Here is a 20937-nt window from a genome sequence, read left to right as displayed (position 1 = left end):
ATATAACTCCAATAGAACTACTGTTGGAATAACAAGCTGGTGGTTTTTATTGCATAAAATATAAAATGCCATAAATAATGAGTAACATATTTGCAGATAAACAAATTAATGTAACTAAAGCAGAAGAAAAAACAGTTTTAAATTACTTAAATACTAAAAAACTAACATTCCACATTATTAGCATGGCCATTTATCATACAGATTATCGATTACACTGTGTAGCACTCACTTCATTATCAGATACTCCACAGCAACAGTCCACCCTGGCAGCTCTCACTCTCTAACTTAATCAGTTTGTCCTCTTCCTCAAATGTCTTTTGAGGACTGATTTTCTAATCCTGGAAGAAGACATTTTCACAACATTCTCCTGTTTTGAAATGAACATTAAATTAGCTAGAACATTAAAACCGTGATCAGTATACAGTTCTGATCTGGATGATGTGATTGCAGGTATATGGGAACGTCTGATTCACTTTTTCAGTGAATTCAGTTCTGCAGTTAATCAATCAGTATGCTTTAGTTTGGCACAAAGAAGTCACAACTTCTTTTTTACTAACCTGTATGTGTTCAACTGAAATCCTTATCAGACATACACACTACTAGTCAAAAATTTGGACACACTTTCTGATTTAATGGTTTTTCTTTCTTTTTATGACTATTTACATTGTAGATTCTCACTGAAGGCATCAAAACTTTGATTACGGCTTTGCACACTCTTGGCATTCCCTCGATGAGCTTCATAAGGTAGTCACCTGACATGGTTTTCCAACAGTCCTCAAGGAGTTCCCAGAGATGCTGAGCACTTGTTGGCCCTTTTGCCTTCAGTCTGTGGTCCATCTCATCCCAAACAATCTCACTGGGTTTAGGTTACTGTGGAGGCCAGACCATCACTCTCCCTTTTGGTCAAATAACCCTTACACAGCCTGGAGGTTTTCCTGTTGGAAAATACATGACGGTTTTCCATGTTGCTGCAGGATGCTTTGGTAGCCATGCTGGTTCAATCTGTCTTCAATTTTGAATAAATCCCCAACAGTGTCAGCAAAGCACCATCACACCTCCTCCTCCATTCTTCACTGTGGGAACCATGCATGTAGAGACCATCAGTTCACCTTTTCTGCATCGCACAAAGACACGGTAGGTGGAACCAAAGATCTCAAACTTGGGCTCATCAGACCAAAACACAGATTTCCACTCGTCTATGTGTTTCTTGGCCCAAACAAATCTCTTCTGGTTGTTGCTTTTCCTTAGTAGTGTTTTCTTATCAGCTATTAGACCATAAAGGCCTGGTTCGCACAGTCTCCTCTGAACAGCTGATGCAGAGATATGTGTGCTACTGGAACACTGAGTAGCATTTATCTGGCCTCTAATCTGAGTTGCTGTTAACTTGCAGTTTCTGAAGCTGGTTACTCAGATGAATTTATCCTCAGCAGCAGAGGTGATTCTTGGTCTTCCTTTCCTGGAGCGGTCCTCATTTGAGCCAGTTTTGCACTTGATGGATTTTGTGACTGTTCTTGGGGACACATTCAAAGTTTAAGCAATTTTCCGAACTGACTGACCTTCAGTTTTTAAAGTAATGATGGACTGTCGTTTGTCTTTACTTAGCTGATTGGTTCTTGCCATAATATGAATTATAACAGCTGTCAAACATGGCTGTCAGCTGTGCACCAACCTGACTTCTGCACAACACAACTGATTGTGCCCATCCGCTATTTTGAAGAATCTAAAATATAAAACACAAGTTTTGAGGGTTTTTTTTTCTTTGCTACATAATTCCATATATCTTCTTATATTTGAAGTCTTCAGTATCTACATTGTACAAAGTAGTAAAAATAAAGAAAAAACATTAAATGAGAAGGTGTGTCTGAATAAATAAAGAAAAGAGACGCCAAGAGACAATAAAATTTTGTGAGTGTACATGACCTGGTTACAAAGTCCCCAGAAGCCAATTTAGATGCAGTGACATGCGAATGCCCTCTAGTGGTGTGGAGAGTGGATTGCGCAGATGAGCAGCACTGAATGTTCTAGAATGAGACCACAATCCCCTTTCCTCATAACGAAAGAAAGAAAGAAAGAAAGAAAGAAAGATACAATCATAGCTTCAAAACCTAAAAAGAACAACATGCATCTTTTATTTTACAGCATTAAGATGAAAGGTCCACATCTGGTTTAACACCACATGCAAGCTCTAGTCCTATTTTCATTTTATCATTAAAAAGATAGTAGTGTCAGCACAAACAAAATGTGAGAGGTTAAAAAGGAATCCCAGAAAGAGGTGTACAAATGCACCACAAATCCAAATAAAAGAAAAGCTTTGGGGAAGATTTGCCCGTGTCCGTTTGTGACGCCACTTGACGCTGGCCTCAATAGTTTTCCTTTGTATTAGTCTAAGCAGGAAGACAGATAGTGGGGAAGGGATAGTATACTGTCAGCTGTGACAGAGCACATGTCGCCTAGAGGTCTGGGTGAGGGGAGATATGTACCACTGTGTCTTCAGCCTCCTTCAACCTGATGAAAAGAACATTCAGTCAGTCTGGATTTTCCTAAATATGTCTGTGAATCTCAGGGTATTATTATTTTGTTGCATACACTTTCACTACAGACGTAGTAGCTCATCAGGTTCACAGTCCATCACACACATCACTGATCGCTCCCCATGATGAAATTCTAATCAATACTGTAGAAAAGAGTCTTGTAAACAATAAAGGGACAGACAGCAGACGCCACTCCGCGACATAAGTGACATCAGCTTATCATTCATTCAAACAGATGATCTAAAAATCCTGCTTATGTGTGTTTAAATGTTCGGTCAATAAATCTGATTCTGATACAACAAAAAGCCATAGCCATGACTTTAAACACTATTAGTTTACAGCTGACGCTTCACTTTTAGTGAAATTTATAGGTACGTTTTTGGTCGATGACACACAAGATGCCAGAGAAGTGCAGACTTCAGCTTTTTTTGCGGGGTTTCACAAATATACTGCATTGACTGTTTGGAAATTACAGCCATTTTTATACAAAGTAAATGCGGAATTCATTTGTAAGAAAATTATATTTCAGTTTGAGCTACGATTTTTATGATGATGATGCCTTTTTAGTCTTGATCGGTAATCTAATGTTAATTTTCAGGAGCTGACACAGCAGGAGCGATTTTAACATCAAACCTTTGGGGGGGGGGGGGACTCTGTTCCCAGTGATAATGTCATTCATTGCAGTTTATACATTAATAAAGGAAGAATAGTTAAAAAAAAACAAAAAAAAAAAAACAAGTAATAATAAATTACTTTTAGTAACTTGACTTTTATGTCACAAAATACTTGTTAAGAAAATGAATAATGCTTCTGGCCAAAGTATTCAGCCCTCGATAACTCTGGAGAAGTCAGTTCAACTTGGTATCTGTTACAATGTTTCTTTCAAAAGCAGCCTAATTAGTTGGATGGCTGATTGCATTGTCTAAGATTAATAACGACGAATGGCATTCACTTATTGGGCATTATTTACACTGGAAAAATCAGACTGATTGCCACCCTGATTTTTCCAGTGTCTGAGCAGCACAAGTCTTATTTATTCATGACAAGCTTCACTATTGAAGAATCCAGTGCTTATGTGTGTGTGTGGCAGATAAAATCATTATGTTATGATCACAAGACATTTAAACCTGTTTTTGTTCTAACCTGTACCATCTCCAATAGACTCCAGAATATCACATTAAAACATAATGACAAATAAAATTAAAATAGATAATTATTGCTAATTTTAGGCTACTGCAGTTATTTTCAGGCGTGTTAAAGTGAAATTTGGGGCTTCTTGAGCACCCAAAGGGGTTCAAACTCGCCAGTGCAGTGCAATATGGGTACAGTGGCTATAGCACCTGGGACACACAAACAAAGGTCTCTGCAGAAAGCAAGTCGTTGTTCTTTGACCTTGTTTCTTACTCTACATCTAGCAGATGAGGCTAGAACAGCAATGTGTTAGACTAACTACTCACATGGAGACAGAGAGGATGAAGAACAGCACCTCCAGTGACTCCTCAAAGCCTCCCATCAGGTGGGTACATATTGCTGGGTATCCTCCTGTTGGCAGACAGGGGGACACTTGAAGAAAATATTTTCCACACATGCATGAAGTAAAGATTTGCACACACATTTCCTTAATCTAAAAAAACAGACACCTGGTGGCTCTTCTTTGAAAGTTTGATAAATATTTTTATTTTTCTCATCTGGCATTAGAGAAAGGTAACCTTGAGGGTGTATACCTGAGTTTGGTGTAGCTGGAGAGTTGGCTTGGCTGGAAAGCGAAGACACACTTGTCGCTGTCTTCGTAGCATAAAGGTTAGCTTCCTCCGGGAACTTTGCAATATTCTTCTTATACCAAATCCTCTTGTTTCCAAACCAGTTGGCTATCTGAGAGAATTAAGATAAGAAAAGGGAGCAAGTCAGAAAATTCAGCTGGCTTCTTTAGATTAAACCAAGTGCTGTCTCTGGTCTTTCTTAACCTGAGCAACAGTGATGGCGCACTTCTTGGCCAGCTCCTCCTTGACTTCCTCATTAGGGTAAGGGTTGGCCAGATGGGAATAAAAATATTCATTCAAAATCTCTGTTGCCTGTTTGCTGAAGTTCCTGCGTTTCCGTCTGATGGCTATACATATATAAAACACTATTTAATTAAAAAAAAAAATGCTGGCAGACACCTGAAGACTAAACTTAAAGAGGAGGCAAGGAAATAAATATGAAAACCAACCTTGCATCCAGGAACCTGGAACGTAGGATCATGACAGCTTCACACGTGCTCTGCTTCAACTGCGTCTGGATAGCCCTGAACTTACGGTGGATGATTGAAACCATTCGCTCAATCTCTTTGGATGAGATGGGTCGCGTGCGGGACTGCTCCCGTTGATCACATGGCTGGTGAATTTATTGCAAGCCTGATTGTGATGAAGGCAAAGAGTTCAGGCATGAATGTGAACAAGAGGGCCAAAGACAAGAATTCTAACACACCTCAGTGATGTAGTCTAAACCCTTGCCTGTTCACCCTAAACTCTCTTAACAACACACCTGTTCATATTTGTCCAGTTCCACATGGTAAATCTCTCGAATTTGAGAGAGTTTCTCTTTGTAATCCACATGTTCTAAGCTCCCATCATCAGGCGTTCCTCCGGCTGCTGCGGCCACCACTGCTGCAGAGGCTCCACCCTTCTCTGGACCAGCAACCCCCTCTGCTAACAGCATATTATCCAGTCGCATTATCTGAGCATCTGGAGGGTCTTCTTGTTGAACACCTTGGATACTCAGGGCTATAGAGCAGAATATAAACTGTTATAGGCTCAATAAATAAATTAATCAAGTTCAAGACATGCAGCATGTCAAGCATCTACACTCTTCACATATACTTCATTTTTTCATTTTCTGACATATTTTTGAATAGTTTGTACTGAATTTAAAAACTACTTGAACTGACAAGATCTTAATATGTTCAAAATGTAGAGCATCTTTTAATCAGTGGCAAACAGAAGGGGAAAAGTAGATACAACAAGTCAAAAAGAGCTGACACTCCCTATCCTGCTTATGTAATACTGCCATCAGAATTTCAGTCTCTGCTGTGTAGATTTAGAAAACAGCAAAGACATTCAAACTTTTTAAGATTCATCTTAATATTCTCATTTGACTAGTCAGTCTCCTCTAAGCTGCATGGCTTTAAGGTGGTAATGATTGTGAAGCAATGCATTCAAATGTTGCAGAAAAAAAAATTGAACCACACAAACCAGCAACGCTGCATCAGCAGAACACTTTAATGGTTCAATTCAATTTCATTAATGCAACACCAGTTCACAGCAGTCTTTACTTTGTAGGACAAAAACCCTACAGTTTTAAACTGATGACCCCAACAATCAATCGCCTATGAGCAAGCATAGTTTAAATTCACTTTGATTTATATAGCGCCAAATCACAACAATAGTTGCCTCAAGGCATTTAATATTGTAAGGTAAAGACCTTAGTGTCTGTTGCTATGGTAGCAATGGCATCTTTCCTTATCAAGTCTAAGGCAGAGAAAATTCAAGAGACACACACACACTCATCTTCACCCACATGCTGTTAATTAATTAACACCAACTCTTAAGGAGCATCAAAACACTCAGTGAAAAAAATTAAAGCTCATTTGAGAGGTTGTTAATGCGCACAGTTATGCAAATCAAACGGCAATTACAAGGCAGTTTCATGTAGCATCTCCCATTCATAGTGTCTAATAACTGCAATGACAGCCTTCACATCTTCACATCCAGCTTAACCTCTGCAGGAATTAGACAAACGCACCGCAGTACACCAACACTGTGATCAGCTTTAACTTTATAAGGCACACCAGTGAACCGTATTACTGTAGAGCACTAGTACTACACTTGTCTCATACAACAGTATTTTTAAGATGTTCAGTATTGCATAATTAAAGTATAAGTAGACAGCAATTAGCAGACCAATGTGCCACACTGAAAACTACATCAGATGTAATCCAGAAACCCAATATTTAACACATTTGTAATGTAGCCCACCCGAAGTGTATCTATGTATGTGTGTGTGTGAGCTTCTCCAAAGCCAGTAGATCACAAACAGTAAAGATCAGAGTATCCCCACCCCCAGTTTTTCTCTGTGCCTGCACTGCTCATTTATCGCCCTCTGTGATGCTCCCTGATGATACTTTACATAATTTGCTGTTTGTAGTGTAGATTCTGGCACATATTACTAATATGATCCAAAGAAACAAGATTAAGAATTCATACAATATAATTGGTTGGTTATTATTAACAGCCACAGCTGCACACAGGCAAGCATCCTACAGCTAGCTTGAGTATGAATATTTAACAGCACATTTCAAAGTGCACATTTTTTTGACGGCCCCCAAAAGATCTTTTTTGTTCCAACAATCCTGCTGCTAGTTCTGAACTCAGCCCCGCTATTTTCCTCTCATATTGTGTAAGTTTCACTTTCAGTTTGTGTTGCTCACATTCATTCAAACTACCTCTGTAAAGAAGAACACGATAAATAACAGAAGATTAACAGAAGAATTCATACTGGTTCATTTGATTAACAAGGTTCAAAAGGACAGTTATTCATCGCAACACTTAAATGTCATTATTGTTACTACTGTTTTACCACATTGAAAGGTATATCTCTAAAATTTACTGATGAGGCATAAGAGTGGTATCAATATTTTTATTTAACAAGAAGCCAGTATTTTCCAAAATCTCAAACAACTTAGTGCAGTTTACACTGACTTGGTCATACAGAAGGTTGTGAGCTTAGCACCTCTCAGGAAAACTATAGTAAAAAGACGTATCCTGTGTTTTTGAGAAAATAAAAGACATTTTCTTAATTAATTATCTAATTATCGTGCTATGTTGACATAAATAAATTATTTTCTTATCTTGAGATGAGCTGATTGGAAAGCATATGATCACTTCTATGCTGGTTTCCAAAGTCTTCCAAACTATTTTTGTTACACACACACACACACACACACACACACACACACGCACACACACACAAGCCTTTCTTTATGTCATCTTTTCCAGCCCTCATTTTCCCCTCATGTCCAATTTTGTGAATCTGGGCTCTTAGTTTGAAAATAAGCAGGTGAGACAACTACTTACTTTGGAAACTCTGAATCCTTTTTGCTGCCACCCTTAAGCTTCCTGTTTCCAAGCTAACTGAGGTAATACCAAGGTGTACGGCGCAGTTTGTACTTTTTTGGGGTGTTTTTTTTCAACAAGGAAAAAGTTGTCGACTGATATTAAATTACAAATCTTTCCTGCGAGGTTAAATATAGATTTGTTCACTTACTGCAAATTCAAAATGAGTTTGGAATAAATGCAGGATAAGAAAAGCAGGAGTATTATTGTGAGTCTAAAGTCACTGAGTCAATCTTTCTTCTTCCATATAAACAATTAGACCTATTTAAACATTGCATCATCTCAACTGCTGGCACAGATTCCTAATGTCAATCACCCAGATTAGACGATCCTGTTGCTCCCATGTATTTCTCAGTCAAAAGCGTCTGTTGTTATGACGCTCCTCCTGCAGTAGTGCTTCTAGCCTTTTCACCATCTGAGCATTTGGAGGAGAGCATCATCAAAAATCATCAAGAAAGCCAGCAGAGAATGAGTTTTGGAAAAATACCATGGCAAACTGTTGGGGATAGAGTGTGGAGCACAAGAGCAGGAGAGGGAGAAAGAGAGATGCATTAATGACAAGTTTCATGAGGACGGGAGAAAATGTAGATAAACTAGTGTACATCCTGCTTATGTGTCTCCAATCTCTCTGTCGCTCTCTGCCACAGATGTGTCATCTCTCATGTCATGTGAGTCACTACCTAAGATATGAATAGTAAATTAAATCTTCAAAAGGGATACAGTTTATTTGCAGTCTTGTTTAAATCCCTTGTCCTTACACACTGACTGACCAAGAGTCGTTCAAATGTGATAAAAAGTCAACTTTAAGCCTAAAATTAACCACAATAATGAATTTGATGAGAGTAAAAGTCTTGTATTAGCATGCAATGTGTCTTTGCTGGTTGATAAATATAGAAAGAAAGCTACATATGCATCTTACCTGTCTTTTCTTTGGTCTCACACAGGACGCTGAAGAGGGCAGGCTTCGTTCTGTGACAATTTAAAGCATGTTTCCTTTCATGGAAAATCATAGAATGTGGCAGAAAGACAAAAGACTCTGCATTAAAAAACAATTCTTTGTTATTATCAGTCATTTACACCCATAAAAAAAAATGCTCTTATCGAACAGATAAAGCAATTTTCCACAAATGACATTTGACCCTGGAGTCTTCTACTGATAAACCATCAGAGATCAGAACGCAGACCTTCTTTGCACGGTCACCTGCCTGATGCAAAGTTTTTGCTATGTCTAATTGCAGCCATGTGACAGAAACAGTAACAATGCTGATCATTTTTCAGCAAATTCACAGTAAAACAATAACCCAGAGGAGAGGAGCTAAAATGGCTTGTTTCAGACAGTGGAAGAACTAATGGATTGCTGCCAAAGTCCAGTATTCTAAAGATTTATGAATGGCACTATGTGTTGAAGGGGTCCCGGCAGTCTTATAAGTAAATTACAGCAGATACACGGTGAATACACTCATATAACAAATAAAAAATTCAGATCAAGAACTCCTTACTCAGTTCAAATCCTTTCTCATTTTTTCTCTGGTATATTATTTAGCATTACTGCCACGTTGGTCAATGAATCACAGGTGACTTGCAAACTCAGCTTTGTATTTATAGTGAGATGATGGATCCTGTTGGTCTGGGCTATGGGATAAAGATGGAGATATTCTGAGGTGCAAAAGGATTCAGCAGTATTGGGGGTTGGTAATTTCAGTGTGTGATGAGTGAGAAGTGGAACCACCATGCAACTCGGCGGGATACCGAATCCCTCCAATCCCGTGTCTCAAATCTAATTCTCACGTTGTACCTCTGTTATTACCTGGCCTGGGCCGCATCCAGACTCTCATCTGTGATGGCCATGATCTGCTGGAGGATGTCGCCGATGTCCTGCAGCGGTTGGCAATTGTTATGGCGTTTCCTATTATCGTGTGGCTCATCCACTTCCTCTCCAGTTAAACCAATATGACACGATATTTGGTGGGCTCTGTTCTCCATACCTCCAATGTGGCACTACCAGTGTGGAGGGAAAGATGGGAGCAGGGTAGCTATAAATGAAGTTCTTTCTCCAACTTTCCGCGCTTACAGCAAACTGAAAGGTTTCCCACAAAAACGGAAAGGTAAGAGCGGTGTAGCCTCAGCAGCAAGGATTAGTGAGAAAATAATAGCAGGGGGGCAAAAGCTCTTAACTAATGATCTTTTTCTTTGGCAAGAGAGGGCACAGCTCACTAAATATTTTTTCTGTTATTTTAATGAGCAGGGTCTGGAGGGTGAAAATCTCAAAGAGAAAGAAAGCAGTCTGTTTAAATGGACAGCGGTCTTGGCAACAAAAAGACAACAATTGCCAAACTCGCCAACTCGTTGCTGCTTTGGAATACTCAGTCTCTTTTTCAAACGCCAATGAAATACTACAGAAAACAAAACAGATACGCCAAATGACTTTCCCACTGTGTGAAACAGTTGTGTGTATTACGTTAAAGCTGGCTATCTCGTAACCTGAGCGCCTTTCTCATGCCGTCGTCTTCGCCTGCTCTCCCTTTATCCCCAAATGCCTACTCGTTCATTAAAAGCGCAAACCGACAGGGTCAGTAAACATGCTCATTCGCGATTAACTTCATCCATCTGGTTCGATCCAAGATCCCCACAGCCACATTTGTATCATTTGTTGTTGGTAATTCCTGTTTGCGTGTACCACCACCCTTCCAAGGGAAACGCCGTGGAGCAGCACTGCCCACTGTCAAGTTAGACAACAGGGGGAAAGACGATTTCCGCTTGTAACACGGATAAAAATAACTGTTTTTAATCACAGTGAATTTGGCCGTCTTCGCATGGACTGCTGGCTTTTATTACTTCTGTTTATCAGCTTAAATGGAAGCATTAGAATCATAATTTCACCATAAACAGCGTATGCAGATGTTTGGAGTCTGTACCCCAGGGCAGGTCGTCGCTGTCTTAAGTTACCATCCATAGCACTCATTGATCGCATAGAGACATTTTTCATTCATAGTTGTTCGCTGTTGGAAAATGCTGCAGTGTAGCGCCAGGTGTTGGAATTGATATTTTTTATATTGTCATTTGTGCTTAGGAACATATAATCATTTATGCTTAGAAATAAATCATCATTTGTATGCTAAGGAATCAGTGGAAGTTGGCTAAGGACAGGTGAAGGCCTGGGCTGACTTCCCTCGCGAGCCACAAAGACAAAGAGCTCTGTCTTTGCCTTGTTTTGTCGTGCAGTTATTGAGTGTGTCTCCAACTTGGGAAAGGGTGAAACTGCAGATCACCCGCAGCCCTTGGTGGATACACAATGAAATATGAATAAAATATTATAATATACTATTGCTGTTATATAAATATATAATAGCAGTAATAATAACGAAATTAAAGCTGCAAGCAGCGATATGAGGGCCCTCGCACCCCCGGCGCGTCGAGCCAAGCCCAACACCTAAAACCAGCGCTTCCGATCTGATGTCACATTGATGGAATTCATACATTTAACCACCAGCTAAAATTTCATCTCATTCAACCATTATTATAGTCGTCCCACTAGGTGGCGCTCTAACCATTACTGACAAATGGCATAACAAACATTTCCGAGCTCGAGTCTCATCACGCCTGCGACCTTTGGGAGAGATTGGACATTGTGTTTTTGAGCGACAGCAGATTACTGCTTTTTGGCGAGTGATTGAAACTCCACGTGCCGCCATGACCACCCCGTTTCCCTGAACGTAAAAAGCTTCGCAATTTAACATCACAAAGGTCTTTAGATTCCACACACAGGAGATCGCGTAAATCTAATGAAATCCCTTGGAGGAGTTCGTAAAAGTATGAGGCCTGAAAAGAGGGGAAAATGTCGCCAAATTTACACATTAATTTTAAAATGGCTGACTTCCTGTTGGATTTGGGATATTGCTCCAAGAGACTTTTTTGTACATCTTGATATCTCCAATAAGCTTGCCAGGTTTCAAACTCATACATAAAACACAGAGCAGGGGCTGTTGTTTTGAAATTTTGTAGGGGGCACTGTGGAGCCATTTTGCGCTATTCAAGGAAAATGATCACATAACAACAAAGCCTTCATGACATTGGAGGTGTGTGCCAAATTTCAAGACTTTTTAAACTTTCCAAGCCCCTTAAAAGCCACTTCATTGTTCATGGTGAACTGCGTTGCCACCAGGGTGCGCCGTTCAGTTTAAACTCACAATTTTCTCACTGAAGCATCATGAGGGACTGATGGTGATATTCACCGCTTTTGAGGTGGCCACGATGAACCTGTGAAAATCAGTAGAAGAAAATGAAAGCCATGGCATTTCCTGGTGCCACTAGGTGGCGCTCTACCTATTCCTGACAATGGGCACATCATTCTGTTCAGGGCGGGTGTGACATCATTCCTGTAAAGTCTGGTACTGATCAGACCAGATTTCATTGAGTTATACTAATTTGTTTCTTAATGGCGAGACATCAATAATCGCCATGCTGCTGGGGTCACACCCTTTCGCGAAAACTCACAGTTTTCACTGTAACCCAAGACCAACTCCTTAAGGCTTTCCTGGAGAAATTTGAGGCTGCAGATGTCAACCATAACAATACTGTACACCAAAGTGTAAAACATGACATTTCCTGTTCCCACTAGGTGGCGCTGTCCCTGGTGTCAAATATGGCAGTTGAAATATGTTCAGGGGTGGAGCCTTATCATATGTGTTCTCTTTGGTCCAGGTCAGAACATGTATGACAGAATGAGAGGCAATAAGATTTTCATGGCGAGTCATCGAAATTCGCCATGGCGCCACGGCCTCACTGTATCCCGAAAACTCAAAAGCTCCGCAATTTAACATGGCCCAGGTGTGTAGTTGACACTGACCAAATATGAAGCTTATGCAATCAAATCCCAAGGAGGAGTTCGCAAAAGTTCGAGGCATGGAAATGGCAAAATTAGAGCCAAAATGTCACGTTCACTTCCAAATGGCGGACTTCCTGTTGGGTTTAGGACATGGCCATAATAGACTTTTTTGTGCGTCTCCGAACGTTAGATATGTGTTCGAGTTTCATACATGTAGGTCATACCCATCTCGGGGCTCGCGTTTCCCATTTTCTAGGTGGCGCTACTGAGCCAATTTTCCCTGGACATGTCTACGGACATTAAAATACGTAAATTTTCACCAGACCTGATGCGTGTGCAAAATTTCATGAGTTTTTGAGCATGTTTAGGCCCTCAAAAGGCCGATTCATTTGCCGTAATAATAATAAGAAGAAGAAGAAGAAGAAGAAGAAACGGAGCAGATACAATAGGGCCTTCGCACTCTCGGTGCTCGGGCCCTAATAATAATAATTTGAAGATGCACCTTAGTCAGTTATGACGTGAGGTGGATAATTGCTAAAAATAGTCTGCATCAAGCTTATGGTAGCTCAAATTAAGTAAAATGACATATGAGATGAAGTAAATGATGAAAATAACTAAACTAATAAAGTGCATAGAGGCACTTCACCTGCTTGAAAATCTGTTATCCTATTATGAGACATTGTTAAAATATAGGGTAAACCTATACAAACGATTAATGTGCTAAACCCTGTGTACAACAACTAAATGGAAAATGGAGAAGCTGAATTAAATCGATGATCACTTTTAAGCAGTTACAGAGAGACATGAACGTTTTTAATTCTCAGAGCAGGAACTGCATGAGAACACATCAGAGGAAGGGAAACAGAGCTAGCTCAAGCATGCAGCTGTCCGTGAGCAGTTTTTAACACTAAAGTGGAGCACAGTTTTTTTGTCTCCCACTGATTTGTCTGCAGCAGCAGCTTTACTTGCATCCTGACTCATGTGTGAAGCGTTCATTGCTTTGTAGTAGTATACTTCACTGTCCATATGAAAAAATGAATCATGAGTTGACTAAAATTATTTTTAATAATTTATATTTATTTTTAGCACTCAGTCTAAAGGTGAAATGCTTTATGTTTGTAGCATAACTGATAAAAGTGATCTACGCAACAGTGTATGCAATTTATCACTGTCTGAATACCTCAAAAGAATAGGGCAATAAACCAGATTATTGATTTCCAGTAAAGGTCAAGATAGAAATTTAAATCAGTTTACTGCTGATTCTATACAGAAACTGGTTCATAAAAGTATTTTCTATACATATTGAGCTATGACTGTGTCTTCTGTTATACTTGCGTTGTTTCTTGAGGTAGAGTTCAACAACAGTAATATGTTTTGTTGTTTTGTTATTTTTTGTTTGTTTGTTGTTTTCTTGGGTTGAAAAGTAGATAAATAAATAAATACATTTGTGATCATACCTGTGGATCACAGTGCCACATAGTAATTAGGCGTATGATTTACTAATGCAAATGAAGCACAAGTTTATTCTAAAGTGCAAAGAGAACAAAGAAGAACAGCACCTTGAGTTGTGTCTTCCTTCCTGTGTTATTTTGGTGGCTGTTGTTCTCTGTGTCATGTGCTGAGTTTTTATGCATTTTGTCTAACTCTTTCTTTGATAGGTTGTCTGAGTAAGAATAATTGTTACCTGTGAGCTGGCTCTCATCATGCAAACTTAATGATGATAAGTTCAGAGCCAGCTGAGAGCTTTGTGGTCTGCTTTGTTTTAGGTGATAAGGCAGAAAAATTAAAAATTAGTTTCTTGTTTTAAGTGTAGAAAAAAAAAGGAAATGAAACTATGCTATTTCTCTATATAAATATATATGGATAGAATAGAATAATCCTTTACTTGTCCCAAAAGGGGAAATTTGGTTGTAACAGCAGCAGAGGAAAAGCACATATACAAACAGCACTGACACATTTTTGAAGAAAACATTTACATGACAAACGATAATTACAAAAACAGAGTACTGTAAAGTTATTAAGCTTAAAGTACAGGGGTTTTTATATATATATATAAATTCAGAAAAATAGTGTGCAAGTTATAACAGTTGTAGTTGACAGCTGCAGGGAGGAAGGACCTGTGGAAACACTCCTTTGGGCATATAGGATGCAGCAGTCTGTCACTGAAGGAGCTCTGCAGTTCAGCAACTTTACATGCATGGGCTGGGAGACTCCGTACAAAAAATATATGAATAAAACTCTTTATATTCGTGCAGTATTTATTTCCTCACAAACCACATTCTTTTTGTATCTGCCGGTGTGACGTGTTTAGTCTTAGCTTACTTACTGCTTTATGGTGGGGTTTTTACACTGTAAAAGGAAGGATGATTTACTGATGTTTGCGTTTTGTAATTGCATTAAGTGTTTTGCAAGTATGTGATGTTATTTTATTACTATAGCTACTAGTTTCATGCAGCATTGACACTAAAATTACTTATTGTATGACGGATCACTGAACTACACTTTTGTTCACTAACAGATATTAGAGCAAACCATATCTCTAACATTGTTGACACATTTAGCTCAGACAGGAAACACACATGTCACTGTTGAAGCTGGAGTGAGTGCAAAAGAGGAAGTCCTCCTGAGAGCACAAAAAGAAAAAAAAAGACGGGGGGGGGGAAGCTTACAAGTTAATGTATACTATCTCTCTGAAAACACCTGTACAGAACTGCTGCAGTTTTTGAGCCATGGGCCACGCCCTGTCTCAACAGGGGGGAGGTGGCAGCAGTGGGATAACACCTCCACACGTTAGAGTTCAACACCCTCTCAAAACTTTTTTGTAAAAGCATGTATGCTCAGGGGAACTTGAGACCCAAGAGCTGAAAAGCAAAGAAGTCATGAGTGCAAATAATCTGCCAGATGATTCTGTTTCTCTACAGGTAGAATGCCTGAAGCCAGGAGCCTGGGTGCTGATAAAAGTCATAAAGAGAAAGTGCTGGTCACAGTCACGGTGGGACGGACCATGCCAGGCTCTCCTGACAACACCAACAGCTGTAAAAATCGCAGAATGACCCACCTGGATACACCAAAGTCATTGCAATAAGGTGACACACTTCCAGGCCAGCTCGGAGTAAGTGGCAGGAAGACCGGGAACAAAGGGGAGGGAAAGCCTCCAGGGCCCCTCGTCTCAATCCGGTGAAGAAAACAGCTGAGCCACAGGTACTCATCAGAATGGTTGGTAAAGTGTTGTCTACCTTGTTTGGTGTAATAGCCCTGACGCTGTCATGGACACCTGTGGAGATCCTGTATGACAAAGGAAACCACACCCAGTACTCTCATGGATTTTCAGTGAACTCCTGGTGGCAGTTTATGAATACAATTGCTCACCTGAACAATAAGACAGACTGCTTTGTGTGCGTGTTCATATGCCTTTGTCTCCATACACATCTAGACTGTGGCCATACAACATTACAGAGAACAAGACTGTTTGTCTATTGGCTATGGCGGCCAACTTCTCAACACTTTTAAACCTCACAGGATTGGTCACCTGCCCAACCAGTAACATGGACTGTTTGGAAGAGACAGACTTACTGGCCCGGCCTCAGGTGTCAGACCCACTGCCGTGCATAATATTGCTAAAGAAGCCGGGCACAGCCCAGCTGCCTGTGTGTGTGTGATAAATAATGGATCACCAGCGATAGAAGAAATGACACAACAAAACCATCTTCATGTTTTGCCTTCCAGAGAAGGAAACCAGGTGTATGGGTTGCCGTACAAACACGACCTGTGCCCACAAGTCAACCTTGAAGGCGAAAGAATGCAAGTTCAACTCATTGTATAGGATGACTTTCAAAACTTCAGCCAAAAAGAGCGAGCGCCTGTTCAAGAATTGCCCCCAGCTGAAAGGGGGAGGCCTGCGCTCTTGTGAAACTATCAGATCATGTTTTCTTCATGGAAAGACTGGAACATCAACCTACTATACGCAGAAGACACAGTTCAGACGGCCTGACTGAGCAGACGGGAGTGCCGTACCAGTTCCTCATTTGGAGAGTCGGAGAGACGTTTGGTCAAAACCTGTTTCCGTGGGTCGGCCTGGGAAAGGTACGAGACCACGTGGAAATCAACTGTTATGTGTTGTTGAGACACATAAACCTGACAAAGGCCCTAGGAAAAGCCCTTGGAGAAGAGCAGAAAGCCATCAGAACGGTGGTGCTGCAGAACAGTCTGACTTTGGACTTGATTAAAGATGGACCGATCCGATATTAGGTATCGGTATTGGTCCAATACTGACGTAAATTACTGGATCGGATATCGGAGGGAAATAAAAAATGTAATCCGATCCATTAAATATCAAAAAAGCACCTCACAAAACTTGCGACACCCGTAGCATGTCGGAGCAGTATGTGTCATGTGATAGAGCGGCTGTGTGTATTTGTAGCCTTGCTACCAAACCGGCATTTCATCTCCGAGGAAGTTATCCCAGAGAGAAGTAAAGCAAATGTGTAAGTTCATCTCTGAATGTTTGTAAAGCATTCCCACGTTAAGCTTAACAACCGATATATGGAGCGAGTGCCTCTCTCTCTCCCTCTCCTGTTGCTACTTCAATCATGAAACTGATCAATGATCAGCTGATCGGCTTTTCTGTCCGTCTCTCTTCTTTGTTTTTGGCCCACTTTGCACCAGAAAGAGGAAACCAGCGGCTGAACAACAGCAGCACGTTTAACCTGGATAAGCTGTTGTTAGAATTTATTTAATATTACTTTCTACACCAGGATCCTTTTCTACGTAGCTGACGGCTGGTAACTGTGCAGGGGCGGATCTAACAAAGTTTAGCCAGGGGGGCCGATAGGGCATTAACAGGGAAAAGGGGGCACAAAGACATACTTTTCTTTCTTATTCTCATTTAAAATGTCTAGCTTTTAATAAATAATTATCTGAATCCTACACCCAAAGTTTTAATCTGATGTAAAATGTATAGAAGTCCATTACTGTATATAGTAACTATTAAGTTTAATATACCCTAGTAAGCTATACTGCTTTTTCCTTTGGGAAGGTACCATCTGTGCAGTCTGCAATTCTGTTGAAGAAAGATGTTGAATCTATTTAATTATTCTTGAAAAATAATTAATTTCTGTGCAATTTTTTCACCTTGCATCAAATTAAAGTTGATTACGTCGATTAAGCATCATGAGGTGGAGGGTGGGGGGTGGTTCCCTATTTTTTTTTTTTTTTGCTGGGAGTTTGCAACCCTATTAGTTAGGTTGCTTAATATTTCTGCTAAGTACTCTTTAAAATACCAGAATAGGGAGGATGGTGTAGGTTTAAGTTTATTAGATTGATCAGTATTGCTGAACTATGAAATATTTTGGGTGCAGTGTATTTTTTACATACAGGTATAACAGAATAGCTTTAGTGTTTTTGTTTATTTAAACTTGAGTATGAACTTATACAAAATGCAGCAAGATATTAAAAAAACAGTTTTATTGATTAAAAAACACACTATATCGGATTCATATCGGTATCGGACATAAAAAAGTGGTATGGTGCCATCTCTAGACTTGATAACTGCATCATAACAAGGAGTATGCCAGATCATCGGAGACACTTGCACCTGTATGCCAGGTGTATATACGACTGAAGGACACATCTATGAAGCACTGCAGAACTTAACCGCTCTGCAGAGATATGTGGCAGCCCACACACCCGGAGGGGACACGCCACAAGGCTGGACAGCCTGGTTAATGTCCGGACCGTGGTGGCATATGTTTTTAAGAGTGTTAACCCCAGTTCTTGTACTGTTGACATTGTTTTGCTTGTTTGCGGGTTGCATTTTACCATTTCTAAGATCAATGATAAATAAAATGATTGCTAACACCTTTACTAACTATATTCTATTGCAGCAAGGTGATGTGGATGGCATGGCCGAAACGTGTTTAAAATGATGCATGCACTGAAAATGTTATGTACAACTGATAAGGAGCTGAGAGCATAGTGCGACGGAAATGCCTTGCACAAACGACAAACAGGAGGGAATGTTGGAATTGATATTTTTTATATTGTTATTTGTGCTTAGGAACATATAATCATTTATGCTTAGAAATATATAATCATTTGCATGCTGATAATAATCATATCCTTATTAGGTCTGATAAGATTCTGTGCGCACTTGTGTACCATGAGATGAGAGGAAGCAGCCTCGATGTTATAATTTCCATTATAGCTTTAGAAACCAGACTGTTTGTCTGAGACATTACCTATTGCAAGTTCCTGTTCTTATCATTTAGATAAGAACAGGTACTTACTTCTGCTTTTCTGCATACCTCATACACAGTACAGTTTAAATTCATTGAAAGGTCATATGTCTATGTATGGTATAGCTGGAAACACACACACACACACACACACATACCCACACACACAGAATATAGACTCTGATGTTGTTAAGATGTGCCTGCTTAAGAATGTCACGTGTATTTGTAATTGCATATTCATGAATGATTGCTTGCTGACAATAAAAAGGGCTGTAGCGAAGGAATCAGTCGAAGTTGGCTAAGGACAGGTGAAGGCCTGGGCTGACTTCCCTCGCGAGCCACAAAGACAAAGAGCTCTGTCTTGCCTTGTTTTGTCGTGCAGTTATTGAGTGTCTCGTGTTCCAGCGGGGTTTGTGCCTAGATAAACCCAACACTAGGCAAAAGGGGGCAGGGATAGCTCAGTAGGGTAGAGTGGTGGCCCCACGATCGGAAGGTTCGAATCCACTGAACAGCTACCCCGACGTACCCCTGAGCAAGGTACCATCCCTACACACTGCTCCCCAGTGCCCCTGCTTAGTGGCTGTCCACTGCTTCACTGAGTGAATGGGTCAAATGCAGAGAGAGTAATTTCCCCACGGGGATCAATAAAGTATACATTAGTAGTAGTAGTAGTATTAAACTCATTTACATTAAAGTGTAAATGCAGTAAACCCACACAGAAGGGGGGTGTACAAGAAGTTAGTCCTGCAAAACTTCAAGTCTTCCAAGTTTTAATTTGAACTCGACACTGACCATCTTCCAGACTTGTGCTTGTTCTCTGTGGCTGCCTTTACGCAGCTCTGCATCAGTAAGTTTGTCGGCGGGCTCCGGGGAGTGCTGCTCTTTGATTTGAAACCACGAAGAAGTCATCATTTCGCTGTGGAGACCATGTTGGCTGGTGGTGCTTGAGACGATGATACCCCCATGGCTAGTATCAGCTGGTTTTGTAGGGTTTTTATTGTGGGATCATAGTTTTACTGTAACACAGGTGGCACTAACACTAAATTATTGTTGTATTCTCACAACATCTCAAAACTGAGATGTATTATGTATTATTGAAACCGCACGTCTTTGTCTTTAATATATATATATATTGTCTACAACATTACTCCTTTACATCAGGGGCCACAGTGGGCTCTCACACACCTTCCAGTGTTTTGGTGTGAGTGTGTGTTTAACACTGAAATAAATGTGACAGAGACTTCATGCATTTCAGGCTGAGCTGTTGAAAAGATGGGTGAATCGCTCGACAGTAAGCGAAAGAGTGACGCTCATACTCAGTCCATCATTTTCATATTTATTTATGAACTCTCACGCAGGCGACTGCATGCACCCCCTGCAAGCAGATATGCAAATGTGTCAATGGGACACACACACACACACACACACACACACACACACACACACAGATGCAGTTTACCTCATCTGCCCCTTGTTTTACTCTCAGCAGATTACAGCTGGCTCCTTCTCATTAATTACCTACTAATTAACTGGCCAATCAACCAATAAAGCTAAGTGCCCTGGATAAGCTGACTTCCTTCCTCGTCCACAGTCCACCTGCTCGACCCACCCCCGCACTTGCATGCACGCACACACATTCTGCATGTTGCCATGCCAACAGGGACCTAAGCCACTCTGGTTGATGCTTGCAATCAAGGGTCTTTTTTCTGGTTTTCATACACATACACAAACCGACACACAAACACACACATTAGGATTACGAGGACTGTCTGGTAGTTTCATTATATAATTATTTACAGTTTTAGCTTCTCACCCGCTACTAAAAGCTTGCAAAAAGGGCAAACATGTGTTTTCCTTTCTTTAAATTGTTGAATAATTTCATTTACAACAAATAAGAAAGGATAAAATAGTGCAACTTTACGAAGTATTCTGAACACTGTGTGTGTAGGAAAATGTCACCCAGAGCATGCGGTGCTTTCCTTCATTCACTGATTTATTAATTCTTGCTTGTGCAGAGATAGTGGATTGTAGGACAAAAAATCAATATCTATGTTCTGTTATGCAGAGAGATTAAATGAGGCAAAGTGTTTCTTCTATCGTTAATTCTAACACTTTTTTAAAGCAGCAAGTTCAATGGAAGCTGTGAAAATTTGAGCCGTATTCTCACGCAACTGCTGCCATCTAGCGTTCAGAAATGA

At 40.2% G+C, this 20937-nt stretch overlaps 1 pseudogene; it reads right to left on the bottom strand.

Moving 5' to 3' along the window:
• Nucleotides 1-2407: 2407 nt before the first annotated feature.
• On the bottom strand, nucleotides 2408-9739 carry LOC116310580 (annotated as a pseudogene).
• Between the last annotated feature and the right edge of the window lie 11198 nt (nucleotides 9740-20937).

The sequence above is a fragment of the Oreochromis aureus genome, linkage group 6, assembly GCF_013358895.1.
Source record: "Oreochromis aureus strain Israel breed Guangdong linkage group 6, ZZ_aureus, whole genome shotgun sequence".
Taxonomy (NCBI): Eukaryota; Metazoa; Chordata; class Actinopteri; order Cichliformes; family Cichlidae; genus Oreochromis; species Oreochromis aureus.
Note: the sequence above shows the minus strand (reverse complement) of the source record. Positions and strands in the feature narration are given on the sequence as shown.